This window comes from Nestor notabilis, unplaced genomic scaffold (assembly GCF_000696875.1).
Source record: "Nestor notabilis isolate BGI_N333 unplaced genomic scaffold, ASM69687v1 scaffold22483, whole genome shotgun sequence".
NCBI classification, from domain to species: domain Eukaryota; kingdom Metazoa; phylum Chordata; class Aves; order Psittaciformes; family Psittacidae; genus Nestor; species Nestor notabilis.
Genome location: NW_009921236.1, coordinates 26,971 through 32,364, shown reverse-complemented (window position 1 = coordinate 32,364; position 5,394 = coordinate 26,971).

Below are 5,394 nucleotides of genomic sequence, written 5' to 3'. Positions count from 1 at the left end.
AGGCAGCTTGGTGAGAGGGAATGTCAGCTGATAAAGTAACAAAACTGTTTGCTAATGTGACTTTTACAACCCCTGAGAACCTCAGCCAAAAATTAAGCAATTTCCTTGCTTTGCTCTGGTGCCAAGTGACTTTCAATCTGCACCATCTATATTAGCTCATATGGAACTCTTGTACTAGTGCTTTGTTGATAGAAGAATTTTAAAACCCAACTATCTTGGTGTTTTAAATTTGAATTACTGTGGCATTTACCGGTGTAGCACAAGCCTGTGCAGCTTGCTTTCATTCTTTGTTTGTCTTTAGATGTTTTAAGATTACTTCTTTGCACAATCACCTTTATTTCAGCTGAAACGTGCGTGTCTTAGAACCTACCTTAGACCCTGCCGACAAGCTGAGTCACTTCCCCTCTCATATCCTCTGCTCGCTGCCTGCCACAGCCTGGCGTCAATAAGCCCAGCCGGAGGTGACCTGGGTCAGGGCTTCTCTGTTCAGAAGTAACCAGCCTTGTGTGGTCAGCAAGGATGGATTTGTAACCATGTGCCTTCAGTCCTCAGCACTTAACGGAGCTGAACTGTCCCACTGCAGCTGATGTGAAAGTTGGTGTGTACTGCTGCATCCCACTGGAGACTCTTCCAGCTGGCTGTGGCTCTTTTATATGGTGCTGGGCACATCCTTGCAAGCATTTATGTGCCCTTCATAAACATCACCTAGGAACAAAAGAACAGGTAGGGTATGTGCAAAAGGATATCCCAGCACTTCCTATAAAAATGCTAATGAAGCTTCAGGCCTCTTGAGGGATGTTCAGTGATGTGCAATAAATTTCTTTTATATGGCTTTGTGAGCAGTTGTGAATTTAACACAGTTTTCAAAGAGCAAGAAGTGTCTCTATAATCACAGTCAAGGAGATGGAATAAAAACCATTCCAGACAGCACACATAAAAATATCTGGCCTTTACCTTTTGAATCTTCCTGAGAATGTCTGAAATCCAGTTAAACCTCTATACCCAGGAGAAAACTAGCGCAAATAAGGTCAGAGAGATTGATGCTAATGCTAGGCAAGGGCAACAGCCTCTGTCTCTTCAAACACATTTAGTTACTCTTCCTTCTGTAATAATCAAAGGAAGATTCTAAAAATGTTAGATTATTAGGGGTAAGCTCATCTCCCTACTTGTTATTTGTGATACTCTGTTCCAGCATAATGAATGTAACTGATGAGCTGCTGTTTCTGCCAGATCTCATGGGTCTGGCATGCAGTGCTGGAAGCAAACTGCTCTTCATTTGTAAATTGGAAGAGGTCGATGGATACAAAGCTGTTAATAGGTCAGAAGGGATAAGATGAGGTCGAGAAAAGTGGAAAGCCTGGGTTCCCCAGAGGCGGAACAAAGCAGACAAGAAGGAAACGAGTGCTTCTGTTGCTGCTCAAGCCAGAGCCATCCATCCCCTTCATGGTTTTTCTTCCTTAGATGAACTATAAATTTGAGCACTCTCTGTACCATGCCATGCTGGGTCTCAGACATATAAGCCTTCTGCCAAAACAATTAGGTACTGAACTTGGTCCTCAGGCAGTCTGAGGGTGCAGCATATCCCAACATGAGAACTCCAATGTCCTCAAGCCTGTGCTTGGCTTTTCTGTGGGAATTTTGATCTGAAACTGGTTTCTTTTCCTGACACAGTTGGTCACCGTATCTCTGTTCTGTGACTAAAGCATTCCCAAAGGGCTGGTCAGAAAGACAGGAAGGTCCCAGCACTGTGCTGCGGTTGTGCATAGCCTGGGTGTCACTGTTCCTTGTCCTGGGTGACTCCTGCCTCCAGCTTCTGGGATGTGGCACGATGCAGGAGCATGGAGCCATGGATGGATGTGGCATGGAACAGGGGCCATGATAATCCGGCTGCAAACAAGGTGCAGCTTTTGTTTCAGGGTCACCAGCACCCTGGGACAGGCCATGACCAATAGATTCCTTTCACATAGGCTGTTAGAGGGCAAGTTTTGGTTGTGCTGCCTGCAAAGATGCCTGCTGCTGACACACCAACAGCAGCGCATCCCTCTGCTCCCTGCCTACACAGTCCTCCACAAGTTCATTTTTACATCTCTACATATGAGATTTTACCTCATATGTAAGTCTTGGCAGGATGAGCCTCCGGCCAAAGCCAAGCTCTGCTGCACTGGCTTTCATGCTCCCCGACAGCACATGGCACCCGAGGGCACCCAGCCAGGACTGAGCAATGGGAGCGCAGTCCTGGTGAGCTGTGGGTATATGTTTTCTCCCAGACCTCCCATGTAACTCAAGGGTTTAGGCAAAATGAAGTAAGTGTGACAAAACATCTGGCTGCATCCCATACATGGTGCTCCGTGGTTCCCAGAAGCACAGGCTGGCACTGAGGACTGTGTTGGCTTCTGGCTCAGTCCTCTCCATTTGCTGCCAGTGTGATGCGAATCCCTGCATTTCTTCAGGGATTTACTTGTGGTTTGGAAAATCCTCCCAAGCATGGGGGGCACATTTGCTCCTCCATGCAAGAGCTCTAGGTGTGCACACTGGGATTGAGGTAGTTTATCCCACTTCCACAGCAGGCTGCAGGCATCCCGGGAAGAGAAAGTAAGTGGGCTCCCAGTGTGGTACCCAACCCTGCAGCCACACAAAGCCAGCAACCAGGAGCACAAAACTTGCCCTTCTCATCACTGTCATCCCTGGGTGGGCCTGCACTGAAGGAGCTCAGCAATGCTGGGGGTGCAAAGCCTGGAAACCACTGGAGCATCCCTGCTCTGTTCCTGCCCAGGAGCCAGCAGGATGAGTGCCAGCTTCCAGGAGCTCCTGTGAAGGCAGGGCTCAATCTGCAGGCAGCAAGATCCCAGCCTGTACTAAGCTGTTAGGAGCAGGCAGGATGCCCAGCCCCGGGAGTCCCAGTCTGCCCAGTGTTGACCAACATGTTTACTGCTTGTCCCTTCACGTGTGCAGCAATTCTCTGCTATGTCATGGCTTGCTTTACCTCTGTTTTCTGGGGAATGCAAGCACACATAAATAGTTGAATAATACCACAGTACAGCAATTGCTCCTACTCATTTCGTAGCTGCTCTGGTGAGTAAACAAGAAGTGCTTCTTCCAGTTTGTTTTGGTGCTTTAACGTGAAGCATCATTTTTGTGCTCATTTTACACCCTGCTCCTAGAAGAAACCCACAATATTATCATGAAGTCAGCTGCACCACGTTTAAAATGTCATCGTGCCAGCTGGGCACCTAATCTAGACTGGAAGGACTGGAGTTTCTGCAGGCCAGTCCCTTGGGCTATTTTTAAGTATTGGGGTGAGAATCACATTACACTAGTGCATTAACATCCATAAATCCGTGTGGGTGACAGCCTGGATTTCGGGATAAGTGCCTGGCTCTCTAGGCACACTGAGCAGCCAAGGAGGGATGGGGACCTGATTGGGCAAGGTGAGGTTTGACGCTTTCCCCAAGACAACAGTGTTCTGTATGCTTTGCTATTCACTGGAGCACCAGAGGGAGTTTCCGTCACAATCTGGATGGATCACACACGGCCTGGCTCTGAGTTTGCCATGTCCAAAACACCTGCCCCAGCCCCATAGACACTGATGCTCACAGTGCTGTGGGCATGGGCCTCAATGCAGCATGTGCTTGGTTCTGAGTGGTAACACTCACTCCTGGGTCTGCAAATATCCCTCAGTTTCTCCAGGGGGATTAACTTTGCAGGTATTCACAGCAACGGTGCAGTTCTGCTGGTGCAGTGATTGTTCAGGGATTGTAGTGGGACTAGGCAGTGCCCAGGACCTACCATGAGAGGACTCCAAGTGTTGCCATTTTTGTTTATTCCTTTCTTCTTAATCTCTCACAGCCTTACTGTATTCTGCAGTCAGTAAGACCTCAGCAAGGCTGCGTGGCTGGTAGGTGCTACATTCTGCTTTTGCTGCCTGCTACGTAGCATGCTGTTTTCAATTATTCTCTTCTGCTGCCCCTCCACCAAAGGATGCTCTGATTTTAATGATTTATCTCCTTACTCCAAATTTGTTTTCCAGCTTCACATCCACTACACCAGCCACCTCTACTGCATCCTGCGATTCTGCTTATGTTTAAACATTCCTGGCAGGCAACCAAAAGTGAGAGAGAACCCAAGACACAGGCACAGCAGTGAGTGTTGCTGCTCAGTGTGGATGTTGCTGCTGGCCTGAGCGGGAGGCAACGTGCTCTGCAACACCTTGGAGATGCTCTGATGGGGACTGTGCTCAGCTCTGAATGTCTGCAGTGCACCTGCTTGGCACCAATCCCTCCTCTTCTCCATCCCTCTTCTGTTCCCATGCAGGAGCAGGGAGCCTTCCCTGGCGCTGGCACGGCTCTGTGCAGTGGCAGCCCGAAGCACTGCATCCCGCATGGCTCTAGCACGCTGCCCGGTGTGACTCTGCGCTCGCTGGGCTGTGAGGACGCTGCCAGGCTCTCTGGTCTCTGCTTCTCACTGACATAACTGTTGGCTCAAGCACTCTGTGAAATGCTCACCAGGACACAGCCGGACGCTCTGGTGGTGTTCCCAGCTCTGTGCCTGCGGGCACACAACTCTGCCCCACAGACACAGGGCTGGCGGCCTCCGGCTGACAACCCCAGGGCAGAGGGGACATGAGGGATGGGGTGAGCGCTGCCACTCCCCAGTCATGTGCTGTGGCCCCTCTTGGCTCAGCGCAGATCCAGGAGCCCCCATGGCTTTGGAGCCCCCACCTCAGCAGGGAAGGGATTCTGTTTTCTCTCTTGATCAGTCTAAACTGCCACATCCACTCGTGTGACCATGAGGTGCAGCCCTCCCTTTTGCAGGCTTTTCTGTACATGCAGGCAGAGATACGACAAAAAACAACAAACAAACAAACAAGAGGCTGGCAAGTAAAAATCTGCTCTAGTCAGGTGCAGGGGGTGATGATTTTCCCTGTAATTTGATTAGTTGGTTGCAGTTTTTTTAATTATGGCATTATTTTCAGTTGCAGGCCTTTAAAGAGGCAATGCCCCAAGTTACTGACTAGCGTGAGGGACTGAAGAGCTGAGAGACCTTCTATTGTTTGTAATTAATGTTGAAACTGAGAAAGACAATTACATGGATATGCATTTGCATCACCTACATATAATAGAGGAACCAAGGGGATAGCGCCAGGGACAGCCTGGACTGGGATTTCAGCCCTAGCAAAGGGCTCCATCTTTCAAGATAAGAACCCCCCCCACATCACTTACCAAAGGCCTGGCCTACACCAACTGAAGTGGAGACAAATGGGATGGCAGGGGAATCAGACAGCCGGAGATGGAAATATAACTTCTTATTCAAAAGACCAGGGAAGAGACCTGGAGGTGAAAGAGGAGGTGCAAGGGCCAGGGCCCTGGGCTCGTGGAGGTGGCAGCTCCTTGACGG